Below are 22,632 nucleotides of genomic sequence, written 5' to 3'. Positions count from 1 at the left end.
CTTACCAGGAGTCATACGAGTTTACACAAATTGCCATGGGAATGTAAGGATAGATTTAGTTATTCTGTCTCAAAAAGCCAGGAACAGCCTCATATCTGCAGGACACAGACAACACTCAAACTGGGAAACTGAAATGAATCAGGGATCTATTTACGAAAGTGTGGGCAGGGTTTAGCAACAGCCACGAGGAGGAGTTGCTACAGTAGCCTAGTACTAATAATAACTGGGAGCTATCAACTACCACTTTTAGGTCTGACGGAGCAAGAAGGAGGACCAATTACTAGAACCTGGTGAGCTGTATGTTGAAGACTGCTGGTTATGTTTTAGGGGACGTGACCAGCTGAGGGTAGCAACCCAGTGGGTAGGAAGTTGTGGGAATAAATACTGTCTTTTCTTTCTTCTAACCTCCTAATACAAGGGTTGCTAGATTACATGGGAAATACCTATGCTAAAATATTGCTGAAATTCAAATTTAACTGGGTGTCTTGTATTTTATCTGGCAAGACTAGCCAGTACTCCCCATTGGCTGAACCAAGACAGAAGCCAGAGCCCAGGACAAGCTACTGATGCAATTATGGGGTCCCTTTGGGTTTTATTTTGTAGTCAATAGGGATAGTGGTAGATTTTCAGGAAAATGATAAATACTAAGTAATACTTTATTTAATATTCACAACAACACTACTTGTGAGAGTAGAGTGAATGTGTTAGTCACTCAGTATGTCCACTCTTTGCAACCCTATGGACTGCCTGCCAGGTTCTGTTGTCCATGGAATTCTCCAGGCAAGAAGACTGAAGTGGGTAGCCATTCCCTTCTCTAGGGGATCTTCCCAACCCAGGGATCGAACCAGGGTCTCCAGTATTGCAGGCAGATTCCTAACCATCTGAGACACCAAGAAAGCCCAGTGATAGCATAAAATGCACATTAATGAAAGAATGAATAAACTGCAATGGTCACAAAGTGGAATGTAACACAGCAGTGAAAATAAACTAAAGACACAAACAACAACATGGATTTTTTGTTGTTTTTAACCATCTCAGTTTATTGGTATTTGGATTTTTTTAATAAAAACATCTTAAATAAAAATAGCTAAACAAAAAATAAAGTATATTTAACTTATGTAGGGTACAATGGCACCCCACTCCAGTACTCTTGCCTGGAAAATCCCATGGACGGCAGAGCCTGGTGGGCTGCAGTCCATGGGGTCACTAAGAGTCGGACACGACTGAGCGACTTCACTTTCACTTTTCACTTTCATGCATTGGAGAAGGAAATGGCAACCCACTCCAGTATTCTTGCCTGGAGAATCCCAGGGATGGGAGAGCCTGATGGGCTGCCGTCTATGGGGTCGCACAGAGTTGGACACGACTGAAGCAACTTAGCAGCAGCAGCAGGCAGCAGAGTACATATCTTAAATTTAATGTACATATTATTTATTTTATATACATATTGTCTTATGTTGATATCCTAATCAACCCTGAATAATCATTGGAAGGGCTATTGCTGAAGCTGAAGCTCTAATACTTTGGCCACCAGTTGAGAAGAGCCAACTCATTGGAAAAGACCCTAAGACTGGGAAATAATTGAAGGCAAAAGGAGAAGAGGGCACCAGAGGATGAAATAGTTAGATGACATCACTGATTCAATGGACATGAATTTGAGCAAACTCTGGGAGACAGTGGAGGACAGAGAAGCCTGGCATGCTACAGTTCTTTGGGTCACAAACTGTCAGACAAAACTAAACAACTGAACAACAAAAACAATTTTTTAAATTGCATTTATTTATTAGTTTAGGCTGTGCTGGGTCTCTTGCATGGGCTGCTCTCCAGCTGCAGAGAGCGGGGGTTACTCTCTAGTTGTGGGGCATGGGCTTCTCACCGTGGTGGCTTCTCCGGTGGGGAGCACGGGTTCTAGGCTCTTGGGCTTCAGAAGCTGTGGCTTGTGGGCTCAGTAGTCGCCGCTCCTGGACTCTAGAGCACAGGCCCAGTAGTTGTGGCACACAGGTTTAGCTGTGGGATCTTCTCGGATCAGGATTGAACCCATTTCTTCTGCATTGGCAGATGGATTCCTAAGCACTGAGCCACAAAGGAAGCCCAACAACTATTTTTAACATAATTATTATATTCCAGATTCATTCTCAACCTCTATGTATCATTAAGTAGGAAGTTTTGTGTTACCATACAGTTTATTTTCAGTAGAATAATTTTCTTTACACGATTGCCTCGTGCACTTTTAGCATATTTTTATGATGGTATAATTATTATGTAGTCAGGTAACTATGACAATAGATGGGAAAACAGTGGAAATAGTGACAGATTTTATTTTTGGGGGGCTCCAAAATCACTGCAGATGGTGACTGCAGCCATGAAATTAAAAGATGCTTACTGCTTAGAAGAAAAGTTATGACCAACCTAGACATCATATTAAAAAGCAGAGACATTGTCAACAAAGGTCCATCTAGTCAAGGCTATGGTTTTTCCAGTGGTCATGTATGGATGTGAGAGTTGGACTATAGAGAAAGCTGAGCAGTGAAGAATTGATGCTTTTGAACTGTGGTGTTGGAGAAGACTCTTGAGAGTCCCTTGGACTACAAGGAGATCCAACCAGTCCATCCTAAAGGAGATCAGTCCTGAGTGTTCATTGGAAGGACTGATGCTGAAGCTGAAACTCCAGTACTTTGGCCACCTGACAAGAAGAGCTGACTAATTTGAAAAGACCCTGATGCTGGGAAAGACTGAAGGCAGGAGGAGAAGGGGACGACAGAGGATGAGATGGTTGGATGGCATCACCAACTCAATGGACACGAGTTTGGATAAACTCCGGGAGTTGGTGATGGACAGGGAGGCCTGGCATGGTGCAGTCCATGGTGTTGCAAAGAGTCAGACTGAACTGAACTATTCAAAATCAAGCTATAAAGCAGTTCTATTATAGCCCAAATCTCCACAGACTCTTCTATAGTCAACTCCTCGTCCAGCCCTCAACCTCTGGCAACCACTTACCTGTCTTCCATTCCTACAGTTTTGTCTTTTTCAGAATTTCATATAAATGGAGTCGCACAGCATGTAGACTTTGGAACCTGGCTTCTTTTGAATGAAAGAATAAAGCATAATGTATTTGAGATTCATTCCTCTTGTTGCATGCAAATTTCATTCCTTTTCATTGTTAAGTGGGATTCCATTGTATGAATAGTGTATCAGTTTATTCAGAAGTTTAAGGACATTTAGGATATATATCAATCAGGACTGATATGTGTCAATCTCCAGAAAAGTAGATCCAGTAGGATACATATATGTGTGTGGGTGTGTGTATACACATCTCTCTCGCTCTTGCTCAGTTGTATCTGACTCTTTGTGACTCCATGGACTGTAGCACACTAGGGTCCTCTGTCCATGGAATTCTCCAGGCAAGCATACTGGAATGGGTTGCCATTCTCTTCTCCAGGGCATCTTCCTGACCCAGGAATTGAACCCAGGTCTCCCACATCAGAGGCAGATTGATTACCATATGGGCCACCAGGGAAGCCTGTATATACACATATATATGTATATATATTTATACATATAATACATGCATATATACATCTATAGATGCATATATACATCTATACCTATCTATATCATCTGTATCAATATCTGCATCTGTGTCTATCAAGAAAAAGAATTCATTCTGAGGAATTAGTTCATATGAGTGTGAGACAAGTCCAAAAGCTGAAGGGTAGGCCAGCAGTCTGGTGACACAGGCAGGACTTCTATGCTACATTTTCAAGGCAGAATTTCTTCTTCTCTGGGAAATGTCAGTGATTGCTCTTTAGACCCTCAAATGATTTAATGAGGCCCACCCACATTATTGAAGATAACCTTCTTTACTAAGTAAACTGTAAATGTTAGTCACATGTACAAAAATATCCCCACAGCAGCATCTGGACTAATGTGTGACCAAACAACTGGGCACTGCTGTATAACCGAGTCGGCATAAAATTGTCACAAGATATGTCCAGTGTTTGGTGACTATGAATACAGCTCTATAAACATTCCTGACATGGGTTTTGTGAAATGAAATAAACTTTCATTTCACTTGAGTAAATAAATCAGAGTGGGATAGCTGGACCATATAGTAATTTTTATGTTTAATTTTATAGGTAACTGCCAGATTGTTTTCCAAAGTGGTTAGAGGTGAGAAATTAACGTAGAGTCTCTTAACTGATGATTGTGTTCAATTTAGGGTCCTGATCTAACAGACTTGAGATGGGGGAGTTGAAGGACTATAGGAAAGAGCATCACGTTAAGGACTCTGGAGAACCTAACAGACCCTGGTCCCCACTGTCACAAACCACAGACTTGAGGACCCTTTTCATCAGATCAGAGGTTGGTGACTTTTTGAAATTGTTTCTAAATGACTTTGCATGCAGCAGAGGCTGAGATTGCTATGGGCTGGTTTTTCAACGTGTCTATGTTCCTCATTTGTCTGATTTTAATTTAGATCAGCCTTTTGCTACATGTTTTAGTTGGTAGATTTTACAAAAAGTAAAGGCCTTTCATCATTTATAGCACCCTCTTAGGTCTGCTGCTAAGCTGCTAAGTCACTTCAGTCGTGTCCAACTCTGTGCGACCCCATAGACGGCAGCCCACCAGGCTCTACCATCCCTGGGATTCTCCAGGCAAGAACACTGGAGTGGGTTGCCATTTCCTTCTCCAATGCAGGAAAGTGAAAAGTGAAAGTGAAGTCGCTCAGTCGTATCCGACTCTTAGTGACCCCAGGGACTGCAGCCTACCAGGCTCCTCCATCCATGGGATTTTCCAGGCAAGAGTACTGGAGTGGGGTGCCATCCTCTTAGGTCTAAGGCTTAGCATTGGGGAGGGGAGGGTTAATTTTTCCATTGGTGCAACCATGTTGATGCTTTCTTTTCTTTGTAGATGAATTCTAATTTTTATCAGCTCTATCTATGTAGTTTTTAAAATATCAACATGTATAAGGCTTGTCAGGAAACCAGAAATTCTGGAACCTCTTCCATTTCCTCTTCCCAGAATCATCTGTTTTCAGTATTTACTCCCTATCTTTAAATAGCTTGACTGTATTTCCATTTCCCGGTTCCTCAATTTTAGGTATTATCTATTGACTTCAGCTATAAAAGATGAGAATTTATCTTTCACCCCTCATCTACCACACAAACACATATTTTGCTGTAATATAATTTTGGTTAAATCAATTTTCAGTGTCTTTATTATGACCATGTAAATGTTATGCACAGCTGAGCCAAACAATACAATTACTTCTCCTATCCAATATAAATTCCTTTTCATGGAGTTGGTAAGTGTCTTATTTTCTGCTTGGTTTTTCATGTACTTGTTTACATTATCTCCCAATTCTCCCTCAGTTGTTTGCTCTCCTTTCAGTAAAAGCGAACAAACTAGGTATTAATTACATTTCATCTTCTTGACAAAATGTCTCTCAGACTCTTTTTAAAAGATTGCGGTAAAACATATACAACAAAATTTACCATGGATACCATTTTTAAGTGTACAGTTCAGTGGCATTAAGCACATTCATTTTAGACAGCCATCAGCACCATCCATCGCTGCAACGTTTTCATCATCTCAAACTGAGACTCTGTGCCCATTAAACACCGGCATCCGCCCCAAACCCCCAGCCCTCACCCTTCTACCTACTCTCTGAATTTGACTATTCTAGGCCCCTCCTATAAGTGGAACCATACAATATTTGACCTTTGTGACTGGCTTATTTCACTTAGCAGGATACCTTCAAGGTTCATCCACGTTGTAGCATGTGTCGGAACCGCCTTCCTTTTGAAAGGTGAATAATAATTTCATTGCACGTATAGGCCACGTTTTGTTTATGCATCCATCCATCAGCGGGCATGTGTGTTGCCTCCACCTTTTGGCTGTCGTAATGCTGCTATGAACATGGGTGTATGGTTTCTCTCTGAGATCCTACTTTTAATTTCTCGGGGGTATATATTCAGAAGTGGAATTCTTGACTCATATGGTAATTCTGTTTTTAATTTTGAGGAACTGCCATACTGTTTTGCACCATTTTACATTCTCATTGACAGGGCCCAAGGGTCCCAATTTCTGCTCATCCCCGCCAACACTTGTTGTTTTATTTACTTTTTCTGGCATTTTCCATAGTATCCATCCAAATGGGTTTTGGGTAGGAGCCTTTCCTTTTGACTGATCTTTATCAATTTTTTAAGGTCATTTCTTTGATTTTCGTTATGTGTTAGTGTCCCCTCATATTCTCAGCCCTCCTTCCATACCCTCCCCGGGAGATACTTTCTCTCGCCTCAGACCTCAGTTACACCTACAGATTTTTTACTCCAGTAGCTAGTCTGGGTCCCTGAGCTCTAGACTTCCATATTCATTTGAATGCTGGGCAGCTTTAAATATATGTGCAATCATTGAAAGCAAAACCAAATGCACTTTCCCTAAAACCCGCTCTTCCTGTGTTTCTAACTCAGTGAAAGAATTCACCATCTGGGAAGATAGGCAAGCCATTAACATGGGAGTTAGCTTGTTTTTTTTTTCCCTTCTCCCACCTTACTGCCATCCTGTTATCTTGTATCCATAACTTTGTCTTTTTCATTGCTACTCCCTGCTGCTGCTGCTGCTGCTGCTAAATCACTTCAGTCGTGTCCGACTCTGTGCGACCCCATAGACAGCAGCCCACCAGGCTCCCTCGTCCCTGGGATTCTCCAGGCAAGAACACTGGAGTGGGTCGCCATTTCCTTCTCCAATGCATGAAAGTGAAAAGTGAAAGTGAAGTCGCTCAGTCGTGTCTGACTCTATGTGACCCCATGGACTGCAGCCTACCAGGCTCTTCCGTCCTTAGAATTTTCCAGGCAAGAGTACTGGAGTGGGGTGCCATTGCCTCGTGCCTAAATCTACTCAATTTGTAACTCCTTTTCTCTTACTTGTTGAAATTTAGCCCAGAAGCTCTCTCAGCCTGAAATCTTTCATCCCTGTGATAATCTAGACACCTGCTTGAGTTTTTCTGCTCCAGTATAGGCCTGATACTATTCCTCCACTTAAAACCTCGGAACACTTGTGGAAGAGAACCCTGGTGGCGCAGTGGCAAAGACACAAGAGACCCAATCCCTGGGTCAGAAAGATCTCCTGGAGTAAGAAATAGCAACCTACTCTATCTAAGCAACTCTATCTATCTAAGAATACTGATCCAGTATTCTTGCGTGGAAAATCCTATGGACAGAGGAGCCTGGTAGGCCTACAGTCCATGGGGTCGCAAAGAGTCAGACACTACTGAGCGACTTCACTTTCTTCTTTCTACCCGATCCAGTGTTCTTGCCTGGAGAATCCCAGGGACAGAGGACCTGGCAGCTTACAGTTCATGGGACTGCAAAGAGTCGGACACGATCGAGTGACTGAGCACAGAGGGACTGAGAATAGATGGATTCTTCTAGGGAAAAGCAGAAAGGAGAAGACTAACCCTATGATTCGAACTTCTCATGAAGATAATAATTTTATGCTGACAACAGGCATAGACCAGAGAGCCCGGAAACAAACCTGTGCATGTCAGAAACTTTGGCATAGGACTCTGGTAACCATGAAGGTACCTTACTCGAAACTCCCTCCAAGAGAACCTGGGGCTCAGAGCACAGTTAGTGGACAACCTCTAGATCTCACCCAGATTAGAAGACAGCAACTTTATAGCCACTGCAGCATTTGTGCAGAGACCACGCTCTCACCCAAGGCTGCTTTGAGCCAGTGGCTGAGACAGCAGGGGTACAGGAACAGAGCCATTTCTGTCTGACATGGGTCTCCACTAAAAGGCAAACTTTCCTCTGAGGGTCTCCAATGACCTCGTCAACGTTAGCTCCAAGTTGCACCAAGTTGGAGGCAATTCCTAGCCAAACCTCCTTGCCCACTTCCCTTTTCACAAGTGTCCAACAGGTATTGTGGGATTTTTGCCTATTCCTGTCCTATTTCACCCTTCATAAATTTTCCTTCAATGCATCTCTTGATCTTCTAAGGACCCAAATTACATGATGACACAAGGAGCATGTCAGATCAAATGGGAAACACTGTGTGGAACTGTTCAATGAATGGAATTTTAAAATAATGATTATAAATGTGGAAAAATATGAAATTGGATCTCTACCCTATATTTGTATAAAATTTAACTCCAGGTAGATTAATGACTTAAATTTCAAATATTAAGTTTAAAAACTTTTAGTAGACTCCATGGATGAGTATCTTTTGGAATCCGTGATTTAGAAGTTGAGGTAGGAAAATATTTCTTAAACAAGACACACACTCCAAACAGATTTGACCACTTTAAAATTAAGCACTTTGGGGACTTCCCTAGTGGTGTAAAGGTTAGGAATCTGTGCTTTCACTGCTGAGGGTGTGGGTTTAACCCTTGGTCCAGGAACTAGATCTCGGAAGCCACTAGGTACTGCCAAAAATAAATAAGTAATTAATTTAAAAAATTAAGCACTTTTGTTCATTAAAGGCATTTAAAGAGACAGCTTACAAACTGGGAGAAGATATTTGCAATATACATAACTGAGAAAGGATCAGCATCAAGAATTCCTTAAAATCAATGAAGAAAAGCATATATAACCTAATAGAGAAATGGACAAAAGATATAAACAGGCATTTTTCAGAAGAGGAAACACATATGGCTATGAAATATGAAGAGACACTCAATGTTATTGATTATTAAATGCAAATTAAGTCCACAGTGAGCTAACATCTTGACTGATAAGTGTAAAAAGTCTGACAAAGCAAGTGTTGAAGAAGTTATGGATCCACTCATAAAACCTCCTATATAATCCTAATGGGAGTGCAAATCTGTGTATCCACTTTGGAAAAAACATTTGACATTATCTTCTAAAATTGAATACTCACCACCCCATGACTCAACAAACCTACTTTTACATATAGACTCACACAAACCAAAGAAAGCTCTTGTAAATCTGTAACAGAAGAGTACAAAAATGTTCATAGCAGCATTGCTCACAGTAGCAAAAACCTAGAAGAAACCCAAATGTCCATTCATGAGAAATCAGACAAAATCTGATATGTTCACCAGCTGGCATCTTATACAAGAGTGAAAATGAATGAACTAAATACATAAAATATGGCTGAATCTTACAGTGTATAAAGTGTATGAATTTCATACAGTGTATGAATGTTACAGTGTATGAAAAAAGTTCAAAAAGATACAAAGACACCATTTCCCCCCTCCCACTTTGTAGTGGACTTTATTTCTGAGCAGTTTTGAGGTCCATCACTTCATGGGAAATAGATGGGGAAACAATGGAAACACTGTCAGACTTTATTTTTGGGGGCTCCAAAATCACTGCATATGGTGACTGCAGCCATGAAATTAAAAGACGCTTACTCCTTGGAAGGAAAGTTATGACCAACCTAGACAGCATATTCAAAAGCAGAGATATTACTTTGCCAGCAAATGTCCATCTAGTCAAGGCTATGGTTTTTCCGGTGGTCATGTATGGATGTGAGAGTTGGACTGTGAAGAAGGTTGAGCACCGAAGAATTGATGCTTTTGAACTGTGGTGTTGGAGAAGACTCTTGAGTCCCTTGGACTGCAGAGAGATCCAACCAGTCCATTCTGAAGGAGATCAGCCCTGGGATTTCTTTGGAAGGACTGATGCTAAAGCTGAAACTCTGATACTTTGGCCACCTCATGTGAAGAGTTGACTCATTGGAAAAGACTCTGATGCTGGGAGAGATTGGGGGCAGGAGGAGAAGGGGACAACAGAGGATGAGATGGCTGGATGGCATCACTGACTCGATGGACGTGTTTGAGTGAACTCCGGGAGTTGGTGATGGACAGGGAGGCCTGGTGTACTGTGATTCATGGGGTTGCAAAGAGTCGGACACGACTGAGCCACTGAACTGAACTGAACTGAAGGTTACAGAAAAATGGTGCAGAAAGTACAAAGTTCCGATGCTGTAAAGAGCAATATTGCATAGGAACCTGGAATGTCAGGTCCATGAATCAGGGAAATTGGAAGTGGTCAAACAAGAGATGGCAAGAGTGAACGTCGACATTCTAGGAATCAGTGAACTAAAATGGACTGGAATGGGTGAATTTAACTCAGATGACCATTATATTACTACTGCGGGCAGGAATCCCTCAAAAGAAGTGGAGTAGCCATCATGGTCAACAAAAGAGTTTGAAATGCAGTACTTGGATGCAATCTCAAAAACAACAGAATGATCTCTTTTCATTTCCAAGGCAAACCATTCAATATCACAGTAATCTAAGTCTATGCCCCAACCAGTAACGTTGAAGAAGCTGAAGTTGAACGGTTCTGTGAAGACCTACAAGACCTTTTAGAACTAACACCCAAAAAAGATGTCCTTTTCATTATAGGGGACTGGAATGCAAAAGTAGGAAGTCAAGAAACACCTCGAGTAACAGGCAAATTTGGCCTTGGAATACGGAATGAAGGAGGGCAAAGACTAATAGAGTTTTGCCAAGAAAATGCACTGGTCATAGCAAACACCCACTTCCAACAACACAAGAGAAGACTCTATACATGGACATCACCAGATGGTCAACACTGAAATCAGATTGATCATATTCTTCGCAGCCAAAGATGGAGAAGCTTTATACAGTCAACAAAAACAAGACCAGGAGCTGACTGTGGCTCAGATCATGAACTCCTTATTGCCAAATTCAGACTGAAATTGAAGAAAGTAGGGAAAACCACTACACCATTCAGGTATGACCTAAATCAAATCCCTTATGATTATACAGTGGAAGTGAGAAATAGATTTAAGGGACTAGATCTGATAGATAGAGTGCCTGATGAACTATGGACTGAGGTTCGTGACATTGTACAGGGGACAGGGATCAAGACCATCCCCATGGAAAAGAAATGCAAAAAAGCAAAATGGCTGTCTGGGGAGGCCTTACAAATAGCTGTGAAAAGAAGAGAAGTGAAAAGCAAAGGGGAAAAGGAAAGATATAAGCATCTGAATGCAGAGTTCCAAAGAATAGCAAGAAGAGATAAGAAAGCCTTCCTCAGCCATCAATGCAAAGAAATAGAGGAAAACAACAGAATGGGAAAGACTAGAGATCTCTTCAAGAAAATTAGAGATACCAAGGGAACATTTCATGCAAAGATGGGCTCAATAAAGGACAGAAATGGCATGGACCTAACAGAAGCAGAAGATACTAAGAAGAGGTGGCAAGAATACACAGAAGAACTGTACAAAAAAGATCTTCACAACCCAGATAATCACGATGGTGTGATCACTCACCTAGAGCCAGACATCCTGGATTGTGAAGTCAAGTGGGCCTTAGAAAGCATCACTACGAACAAAGCTAGTGGAGGTGATGGAATTCCAGTTGAGCTATTTCAAATCCTGAAAGATGATGCTGTTGTTAGGTAGGTAGAATAGGGAAAAGGAGTCCAAAATGGCGGTGGCTAAAAGACAAGGAAGGTCAAAGGAAGGTCCGAGGACCAGAGTAAAGACTTCAGGCAGAACAAACAGCACTCCTGGCAAAGCCCAATTTGCATAAGGCAGGCCCAGGTGGAGGAAAAAACATATAAAAGGAGGAGCCAAAGCGCTTTCTCTCCCATGTGTGCGCGCACACGCGCGCTCTCTCTCTCTCTCTCCCCTCCCCTCCTCCCCACGCACTCCTCCACTCTCTTCTCTTGAGTCTTGGATTCTCCTGCTATCTTCTAAATAAAATGGAGCTGTAACACTGATTTGCCTAAGAGCTGTAACACGGTTTGTCCAAGACCCGAGAGCTGTGATGCGCCGAGAGCTTTAATGTCCGTTGCTCCAAATCTTTGTTGCGATGAGACAAAGAACCGAGGAACATACACTCGCGTGACATCTATGGTGCCGTGACTCGGATATAACCTGGCTGAAACAACCTCTGCGTGGAAGAGGCCAAGCACAACAGGAGCCCAACTCAGCAAAGCTCCCGCACTAGAAGCGGAAGGCGAAGAAACCCAGCGCAGGGGAAGGCCCATCGTGCTGGAAACCGGGACAGCGAAAAATGAGCTCAGCAGAAAGCTCACACAGCCTAGTCTCAGATTCCAGAAGACCTCCAGTTCAGGTAAGAAAGAGGTCCTCGCTCCTATGACTGGAGGGACCTTTACAATCTCCCGTTTGTTTCCTCGAACCTCCCGCAAACAGGCGGGCGGCAGGGGCACAATTGAGGGACTCTGGAGAGGCTACTCCTCAGCATGTCCCAGAGGCGCAATCTGCTGAGCCCCAGTAGCTGTTACACAAGCCGGGGGAGGTTCTTCTGTCCTTTCTCTTCTCTGTGCCAAGGATCAGACCAATGAAACTGTGAGCACGGGTCAGATATTTAGTAAATTTTTCTGACGGGCTATGAAGGGGATTCCTTGGCATGTTTTTCCCACTGCTTTTTCCTCCTGTCCTTCAGCTCTCTCCCGGGACTCAAGCCCGGCCAAAACTAATGAAACTCAGGCTCTGATGTCTCATTGCAAAAATTCATTGAGAGACAAAGCATAAGAGGTAGATTTGTTAGGATCCAGAAAGAAGCCACCCTTCAGGGTGTGAACCATTGCCAAGGGCAAGGGCTGAGGCCATGGTATTAGGCTTGGCTAGGTTTTGTGAGGGGATGGAATTCATATGCTAATGAGTGAGAGGATCATCCCAGCCATTGGGGAACCACCCACTCCTCCCTCTTCTGACCTTGTGCCTTGGCGCTGTCTTGCCACCTCTGGGTGTGTCTGTTGGCTTATAGATTGGGGATTAAGGTTTACTTGAATTTGACTTGTCATCTTGGACCCAATTGATTTTAATTGGTTTACATTATACCCTTGTGCTATGCCATTCTTTCAAAGTTTGTGCTCTGCCCCCTTCCCTCCTGTTTCATGCTCTTTTCCTGAGCCCCATCCAGACCCACAAGGTTGCCTCTACAATCTTCTGGAGAGACAACCAGAAAATAGTTGGCCTTGGGAGGGAAATACTCTATAATATCCAACCCCCTAATCCTACCCAATACTGGTCACACTGGAGATGTTGGGGACGCCCAAACTCTAGTCCGGGGGGGTCCCAGGAGGTCATCACGCCTTGACCTGCCTAGGGATCGGTCTTCGAAAGGTTGTCACACCTCAGCCTGTTCGGGGATCCTCTAGTCCCAGGGGTCCCAGGAGGTCATCACGCCTCGACCTGCCCAGGGATTAGATCTCTAGGAGGCTGTCATGCCTCAGCCTGCCAGGGGATCTGCCTGTCTGGGGATCTGCACCCTGACCCGGGGACGCCTGGCTCTCAGGTTGCAACAGTTCTGGGTAGGATAAACTTCAGAAAGACTCACCCTTAAGGAAATCGAAAGAGGTCTTTTTCTTCCCCTGTCATGACTGTCTTTCAGATGGGAAATAACCAATCCACTTCCCGGCAGATGCCCTTGAATTGTATCCTTGATAACTGGAAGCTGTTCGACCCTCTAGGTCTAAGGAGAAGTCGTTTGAAATTCTTTTGTGCCACTGTGTGGCCACAGTATCCACTGGGGGACGAGGAACACTGGCCTGAGGATGGAACTTTAAATTACAATACCATCCTGCAACTAGAATTATTCTGCAAAAGACAAGGGAAATGGACAGAGATCCCCTATGTCCAAATTTTCTTCCGACTAAGAGATATGAAGGAACTCTGTCTTAAGTATGGGATTGTAGTATGCCCTAAAAGTGAGCCCACTAGGCAAATGGTGTTAGGCACAGGCAACCAAGAAAAGGAACCCCCTCGTGAAGGCTCACCTCCCACAGCTCCCAAGTTGCCTGGTGCTCCTTCCTCGTACCCAAATGTGCCCCCATATCCGTGAGCACCTCCTCCACAAAAGCCAGCTAGAGTATGTCCCTTGGTTGAAATTGGAGGAGAATTCGGACCAGCCCGGGTCCATAAGCCCTTCTCCCTCTTAGAACTAAGGCAGATCAAACAAGACCTGGGAAGCTATACAGATGACCCAGGCAAACATATAGATACATTCCAACATATTACCTTGGCCTTTGACTTGACGTGGAAAGACATCATGGTCATATTTAGTCAAACTTTATCTGATCCTGAACATACCAGGGTCTTAAAGGAAGCCCGGAGGTATGCAACAGGGCTCACATGTCCAGTGATAGATACCCAGTAGGGGAAACTGCAGTCCCCTCCTCTGATCCTAATTGGAATTATAATGACCCGGAGCACATCTGGGAAAGAGATCATTTTCTAATCTGTGTGAAGGCAGGACTGAAAGCAGCCCAACAAAAAGTAATTAGCTATGCCCGGGGCTCAGCAATAACTCAGGAGCCCAATGAGAACCCCATTGCCTTTCTGGAGAGGCTAAAAGAGGCACTCCAAAAGTTTACCAACCTGGACTTAGACTCTTACATGGGACGGGTGATTTTAAAGGACAAATTCCTGTTCCAATGTACATCAGATATCAGAATTAAGTTACAGCAGCTACAACAGCAGGACCCTGCTGCCTCTTTAGATGAGATGGTCCAGACAGCCACCAATACCTTTTATAACAGGGAACAGGAGAAGGAGGCCAAGGCCCAGAAGGAGAGAAAGAAAGAGACAAGGCATGCCCAGATGCTGGCTGCCCTCCAGAGAAGCCCTATGGCAAACCCCGTGTCCTTGAGGGACAAGGCACAAGACAGATGCCTGATCTGTAGACGGGGGGGCATTGGGCCAAAGAGTGTCCAAACCGTGACAAGTCTCCTAGAACGGCTTGCCACAAATGCCATCAACTGGGACATTGGGCGGCACTCTGTTCTCGGGACCCAAGAGCCTCAAGGTCAAGTGCCAAGCCTACCCTCAAGATGGTTCAAGAGGACTGAAGCGGCTCGCTCCAGCCAGCCCACCTGTCACAGATAACCATCACGGGGCTGGAGCCAAGGGTGCAACTGGATGTGGCAGGTAGGTCCGAGAATTTCTTGGTTAACACAGAGGCTACCTACTCTGTCTTGATCTCCTATTCCGGAGCCTTCTCCTCCCAAACCTGTACCATTTTGGGTGCTACAGGAAAAGCAACTACTAAAAGATTCACCCGAGCACTTCTTTGTTGCTGGGATGGACAAATATTTTCCCACCAGTTTCTGGTGGTCCCTGAGTGTCCTATCCCCTTATTGGGAAGAGATATACTCACTAAACTGGGGACCAGCCTTGTGATGGGTAGAGCCCATAGAGCCCGTAGAGCTCTACAGCTCCTGGTTACTACTGAAGAACCCGTTACACCTTCAATAGAGAGGGACCAAAAACTACGGGAAGACAAAATTAACCCCCAGGTGTGGGACCAGGGGATTCCTGGACGAGCCCACCAAGCTGAACTGGTCATCATTGTCCTCCGAGATCCCACTCGATTTCCTAATTGGAAACAATATCCTCTCAAAAGAGAGGCTCGGGAAGGACTACAGCCTTTAATAAATAAATTCCTTGCTTGTGGGCTATTGGTCCCCACCAGTTCGCCATGTAACACCCCAATCCTCTCAGTAAAGAAAAAAGATGGAACCTGGAGAATGGTTCAAGATCTCCGGATCACAAATGAAGCTGTAGTCCCCTTCCATCCCACAGTACCCAATCCCTATGTAACCTTGGGAGAAATCCCACTCAGTGCCAAGTGGTTTACAGTCTTGGATCTCAAAGATGCATTTTTTGCATACCACTGGCTAAAGAATCCCAATACCTTTTTTCCTTTGAGTGGGAGGCCCCAGGAGAAAAACACCAACAGATGACTTGGACAGTATTACCTCAGGAGTTCAGAGATAGCCCCCACCTGTTTGGACAGGCCCTTAGCGGGGATCTCCTAGATCTGGACCTGAGACCTAATGGGAAAATATTACAATACGTAGATGACCTACTAATCTGCTCTCCAGATGAGAAAAGTGCCCAAAAACATGCAATTCAGGTTCTAAACTTCTTGGCAGAAAGGGGATATAAAGTCTCCCGTGCTAAGTCACAGATGGTCGAGACAAAGGTCACTTACCTGGGAGTTCAGATTACACACGGGTCCAGGAGGCTGTCCTCTGATCAGGTACAAGGAATCCTCCAGTTGCCCTCCCCCACGACTCGAAAACAATTGAGAGCTTTCCTGGGGCTAACTGGTTATTGTAGAATCTGGATACCCAACTATGGTCTAACTGCCCAGCCCTTATATGAAAGCTTAAAGGGACGAGATGATTCAATCCCACTGATGTGGGGAACTCCTCAAAAGGAGGCAGAGGCTACACTAAAACAGGCCTTAACTCAGGCACCTGCCTTGAGGTTGCCAGACCCAGAAAAAGCACTCCAACTTTATGTCCATGAAAGAGAGGGAATAGCCTTGGGAGTGTTAACTCAAAGGTTGGGATCTGAGCCCCAGCCTGTAGCTTACTTATCCAAGAGGCTCGATCCAACTTTCCGAGGTTGGCCGCCCTGCCTTCGAAATCTTGCAGCTATTGCAATCATGATAGAAGATACTTTAAAACTCTCCTTTGGGGGCAAACTAACTATTTTTACCAGCCACCAAGTAAAACAACTCCTAAATGGGAGATGCCATTTATGGATGTCTGATCAAAGAATCCTCAGATATCAAGTAATGCTGATAGAAAATCCAGGCCTCACTACATCCCCTTGTGAGGTTCTTAACCCAGCCACCCTCCTCCCTACCCCCAAGGGCTCTCTCCCCTTTCACTCTTGTCTAGAAACCTTGGACCACTGGACAAAACCCCGAGAGGGATTGTCAGAAGATCCTCTGACCAATCCTGAGGAAATCTGGTACACCGATGGAAGCAGCTTTGTCTTGGATGGAAAAAGAAGAGCCGGGAATGCAGTAGTCTCCAATTTTGAGACCATAGAGGCTAAGCCTCTGCCACCAGGCACTTCAGCCCAATTAGCTGAGCTCATAGCCCTGACTCGAGCTTTAGAGCTGGGAAAAGGAAAAAGAATAGCCATTTACACTGACTCCAAGTATGCCTTTCTGGTGCTACATGCACATGCGGCTGTTTGGAAAGAAAGGGGCCACTTGACCACCCGAGGGTCCCCAATCAAATATGGTGATCAGATTCTTTGACTCTTGGAGGCAGTCCATCTGCCCACTGAGATTTCAGTCTCCCACTGTAAAGGACACCAAAAAGGGAACACGAAAGTGGCACGAGGTAACCAAGCAGCTGCTCAGGCAGCTAGGAGAGCAGCATTACAGAACCATGACCTAATAGGGATTGCCACCTTAGTTTCACAGACTAATTTGCCAGAAACTCCTTCATATACTGAAGGTGAGACTCTTAAAGCTAAGAGTGAGGGCTTTCAAGATCATATGGGGTGGTTCCAAAAGGAGGGACTCCTTTTTCTGCCTGGAAACCTCCAATGGAAGTTGGTTAACTCCTTACATGCCGCTACTCATTTAGGAGAAAAGGCCCTCCAAAGATTACTAGAAAGGTCCTTCAGAGGAACAGGCTTCCAAACAACTGTAAGACAGGTGGTCTCCTCTTGTCCCACTTGCCAATTAAACAACCCCCAAGGAGCTCGAACGGAGAAGGCAATGCCACCCCACTCCAGTACTCTTGCCTGGAAAATCCCATGGACGGAGGAGCCTGGTAGGCTGCAATCCATGGGGTCGCTAAGAGTCAGATACAACTGAGCGACTTCACTTTCACTTTTCACTTTGATGCATTGGAGAAGGAAATGGCAGCCCACTCCAGTGTTCTTGCCTGGAGAATCCCAGGGACGGGGGAGCCTGGTGGGCTGCCGTCTATGGGGTCGCACAGAGTCGGACACGACTGAAGTGACTTAGCATTAGCAAGGAGCTCGAAGACCCCAGCTGGCCCAGTCCATCCAATGACGTGGGCCTACCCAGGAGAGGACTGGCAGATGGACTTCACCCAGATGCCAGTTTCTCAAGGGTACAAATACCTACTAGTTATGATAGATACATTCACAGGATGGATTGAAGGCTTTCCCACCCGGACTGAGAAGGCTGAGAATGTAATAAAAAAATTGCTCCATGAAATCATTCCAAGATCTGGTCTGCCCAGGTCATTACAAAGTGACAATGGGACATCATTTACTTCTAAGGTCACCCAAGGAGTCTCGAAAGCATTGGGCATTACTTATTATCTCCATTGTGCCTGGAGGCCTCAATCTTCAGGAAAGGTAGAAAGAGTCAATCAATTCTTAAAATCAGCATAAAAAAGATAACCCAGGAGACCTCCCTGGGATGGAAGGAGGCTTTACCAATAGCTCTCCTCCGCACCCGCATTGCCCCTAAGGAACAGGTTGGTCTTAGTCCTTATGAGATGCTATATGGGAAACCTTTTGTTTATGTCAATGGCCCCTTCCTAGATCCAGAGGTTCAGACCCTCCAGTCTTATACCATAGCCACTGGGCAATTCCAACAGGATATACGCTTGTGGGGTATGAACCAGGACCCAAAAGATTCTAAAGAGTCACCACTATATGCTCCAGGAACTCAAGTCCTAATTAAAGTCTGGAAAGATGAGTCCCCAAAGGCTCAACTCCAGCCCACATGGAAGGGCCCCTACCCTGTAATACTTTCTACCCCCACAGCAGTCAAGGTACCAGGACATGACTCCTGGATTCACTACTCATGAGTCAAGCCGTGGAAGAAAACAGAAGAGGACACTCGATACACCTGTGAGCCCCTGGGAGATCTCAGATACCTATTCAGAACTACCAATGAGTGCCATTCTAATGAACACACCCAAAATCTGGTTTCTGGGGATAAGATTTCTCAGGATAACTCTAAGGAGCCAACACAGCTTGACAGAGATTGTACTCCAAGACAGACAGGAGATAGATCTTCTGATCCCTGAACAAGGAGGGACTTGAGCTATCCTGGTGATGTGAATTTAAAATTGACCAATGTCCCTACTGGTCCTTGTTATGCTATATTGCCATGTACTGTCAATTGTCTAACGTATTTTGTCTCTGCCCAGGTCAACCAGCTACAACACGCAGTGCCAGTTCAACAAAGATATAAAACTACAGCTGACCACAGAAAACATCACACGCCCTTGGACACCGCTATAAGGACTCTGAGGCTTGAGACTAGCAAGAGGGGGAGGCCCAATACCCCTTGCCGTCCCAGTTCAGCAGGAAGTAGCCAGAAAGATCTTGACACCCCTATTCCCAAAGAATTGGGCCTCCCATCTCTTGAGGGGGGAATGTTAGGTAGGTAGAATAGGGAAAAGGAGTCCAAAATGGCGGTGGCTAAAAGACAAGGAAGGTCAAAGGAAGGTCCGAGGACCAGAGTGAAGACTTCAGGTAGAACAAACAGCACTCCCGGCTAAGCCCAATTTGCATAGGGCAGGCCGAGGTGGAGGAAAAAACATATAAAAGGAGGAGCCAAAGCGCTTTCTCTCGGACTCTATCTCCTGCGTGTGTGCTCGCACACTCTCGCTCTCTCTCTCTCCCCCTCCCTCCCCACGCACTCCTCCACTCTCTTCTCTTGAGTCTTGGATTCTCCTGCTATCTTCTAAATAAAATGGAGCTGTAACACTGATTTGCCTAAGAGCTGTAACACGGTTTGTCCAAGACCCGAGAGCTGTGATGCGCCGAGAGCTTTAATGTCCGTTGCTCCAAATCTTTGTTGTGACGAGACAAAGAACCAAGGAACATACACTCACGTGACACTGTGAAAGTGCTGCACTCATTATGCCAGCAAATTTGGAAAACTCAACAGTGGCCACAGGACTGGAAAAGGTCAGTTTTCACTCCAATCCCAAAGAAAGGCAATGCCAAAGAACGCTCAAACTACTGCACAATTGCACTCATCTCACACGCTAGTAAAGTAATGCTCAAAATTCTCCAAGCCAGGCTTTAGCAATACGTGAACCGTGAACTTCCAGATGTTCAAGCTGGTTTTAGGAAAGGCAGAGGAACCAGAGACCAAATTGCCAACATCTGCTGGATCATGGAAAAAGCAAGAGAGTTCCAGAAAAACATCTATTTCGACTATGTGGATCACAATGAACTGTGGAAAATTCTGAAAGAGATGGGAATACCAGACCACCTGACCTGCCTCTTGAGAAATTTGTATGCAGGTCAGGAAGCAACAGTTAGAACTAGACATGGAACAACAGACTGGTTCCAAACAGGAAAAGGAGTACGTCAAGGCTGTATATTGTCACCCTGCTTATTTAACTTACATGCAGAGTACATCATGAGAAACGCTGGGCTGGAAGAAGCACAAGCTGGAATCAAAATTGCCAGGAGAAATATCAATAACCTCAGATATGCAGATGACACCATCCTTATGGCAGAAAGTGAAGAGGAACTAAAAAGCCTCTTGATTAAAGTGAAAGTGGAGAGTGAAAACGTTGGCTTAAAGCTCAACATTCAGAAAATGAAGATCATGGCATCCAGTCCCATCACTTCATGGGAAATAGATGGGGAAACAGTGGAAACAGTGTCAGACTTTATTTTTGGGGGCTCCAAAATCACTGCAGATGGTGACTGCAGCCATGAAATTAAAAGACGCTTACTCCTTGGAAGGAAAGTTATGACCAACCTAGATAGCATATTCAAAAGCAGAGACATTATTTTGCCAACAAAGGTCCGTCTAGTCAGGGCTATGGTTTTTCCAGTGGTCATGTATGGATGTGAGAGTTGGACTGTGAAGAAGGCTGAGCGCCGAAGAATTGATGCTTTTGAACTGTGGTGTTGGAGAAGACTCTTGAGAGTCCCTTGGACTGCAAGGAGATCCAACCAGTCCATCCTAAAGGAGATCAGCCCTGGGATTTCTTTGGAAGGAATGATGCTAATGCTGAAACTCCAGTACTTTGGCCACCTCATGTGAAGAGTTGACTCATTGGAAAAGACTCTGATGCTGGGAGGGATTGGGGGCAGGAGGAGAAGGGGACGACAGAGGATGAGATGGCTGGATGGCATCACTGACTCGATGGACGTGAGTCTGAGTGAACTCCAGGAGTTGGTGACGGACAGGGAGGCCTGGCGTGCTGTGATTCATGGGGTCGCAAAGAGTCGGACACGACTGAGCGAATGAACTGAACTGAACTACCACACAGTTTCTCCTATTGTTACTACCTTGCATTTATGTGGTACATTTGTTGCAAACAATGGGCCAATGTTGACATATGATTACTCACTAACAGTTCATAGTTTACATTAGCATTCACTCTGTGTTGTACATTCTATGGGATCCATCATTACAATACCACACAGAATAATTTCACCACTGGGTAAAAATGACCTGTGCTCCACCTATTCATCCTCATCTCTTGCAACCATTCTTTTTTTTTTTTTTTTAAAACCAGTCCTGCCAATACCTTGGTTATAGTCCAGTGAAACTCAGTTCAGAACTGTAAGATAATACATTCCTGTCGTTTTAAGCCACTAACACTGTTAGAGGCACGGATCCATGATGAACTGCATTATGATAAATACAGTCCTGTACCCAGGTCCAGTTCAGAGAATAAATCCCTTGAATAGCTTTTTATGGACTAGAAGACAAAGCCCAAACTCCTCAGCCTGTGTCAATCCTTAACAACATGGTTCTATAAACCCCCTGCTCTTCTCATCGCCTTATCCGACTAGTGAACACTCGGATGGAGAGATCTTCGAAACTTGTAAAGCCATTTCCCCTGGGGCTTCCCTGGTGGCTCAGTGGTAAAGAATCCGCCTGCCAATACAGGAGACGCAGATTCGATCCCTGAGGAAATGGCAACCCCATTCCAGTATTCTTGCCTGGAACATCCCGTGCGCAGGGGATCCTGGCGGGCTACAGAGGTCGCAGAGTCGAACACGACTGAGCACAACTCCCAGAGCAATTTACATGCCGCCAACCCAGGCTCGAATACCTATTTGAGGGAAAACGCGCCCATAGGACGCGGCTGGCAGCTGGGAAAGTCGGAGGTGGGGCCCGGTGAGGGTAACTTGCAGCTCAGCGCGGGTCCAAAGTCCACTCTATCATCTTCGCCCGTCGCGCGGGGTAGCGGTTGATGACAGGAGGCCGGCCGCTTTGGTTAATACTGGGGGTCAGAAAGCCCCTGAGGGCTCGGACACCACGCGGAGTCAGAGCACTGACTTCAGCCGCAATTGAAGAAACCGCTCTCAAGCTGGATGGAGGCGGAGCGGCAGCTCCCGCAGAGCCAACAGAAGAGCTTTAAAATGCCAGGAGCAGTGCTAGGACAGCCCCCAGCGCGAGGCACTCTGGGACTTGTAGTCTACCTCCGAGACGGGGCTTTTCCCCCACCTCGTTTCCCCGCCTCTTACTGTAGCTTTTATTCTCCCCCCGCTCCCCTCCCAGCACACCGACTTCCTGGTCGCCGCACGCCTCACAGACGACTACACTACCCAGAAGTCTCTTCTCCGCGTCCCAGCGCCCCGCTGGTGCCGGCCGTCTCCTTTGAACTACAGTTCCCAGAAGTCCTCTGGAGAAGTGATTCCCTCTCTCATTTCTAGGACCACAATTCACAGACACATCACCTTCCCGGAGGTTCTCTCTCTCTTTTTTCTTTTGACTCGAGCTGGCTGGGTTTCGCCGACCGGCCGGCGCACAGCGACGACGTGGTTCGCCGTGACACCGCACCGGGTTCCCTCAGCGGCCCGTCTTCCTCCCCTCTTAGCGATCCCCCTTGCAGGTCGTCGCCGCCGGCCTGAGCAGTGACCTGGCGGGCCGCGCCTGCGCTCTGCCCC

At 45.3% G+C, this 22,632-nt stretch overlaps 2 long non-coding RNA genes across 3 annotated transcripts in view; one reads left to right on the top strand and one right to left on the bottom strand.

Moving 5' to 3' along the window:
- Positions 1–19,477, top strand: part of LOC147344427 (uncharacterized) — a 49,487-nt gene extending 30,010 nt beyond the window's left edge. The window contains exons 2-3 of the long non-coding RNA XR_015155662.1: positions 4,220–4,362; positions 18,912–19,477. This is a non-coding gene — a long non-coding RNA (uncharacterized LOC147344427). The remainder of the gene's footprint in view (positions 1–4,219; positions 4,363–18,911) is intronic.
- Positions 1,762–22,583, bottom strand: LOC147344426 (uncharacterized). 2 transcript variants are annotated; one of them, XR_015155664.1, is made up of 3 exons: positions 21,795–22,228; positions 2,998–3,081; positions 1,762–2,073 (listed from the first exon to the last, which is right to left on the bottom strand). It is a non-coding gene; the product is annotated as an uncharacterized LOC147344426 (long non-coding RNA). The 2 variants fall into 2 exon arrangements; XR_015155663.1 differs by lacking the exon at positions 2,998–3,081 and having other exon boundaries at positions 21,795–22,583.
- Positions 22,584–22,632: the final 49 nt, after the last annotated feature.

Source organism: Bos grunniens, chromosome 26, assembly GCF_055505025.1.
Source record: "Bos grunniens cultivar Pamir isolate PY7600 chromosome 26, Bosgru_T2T1.0, whole genome shotgun sequence".
Taxonomy (NCBI): domain Eukaryota; kingdom Metazoa; phylum Chordata; class Mammalia; order Artiodactyla; family Bovidae; genus Bos; species Bos grunniens.
This window is presented reverse-complemented; position numbering and strand designations above follow the sequence as displayed.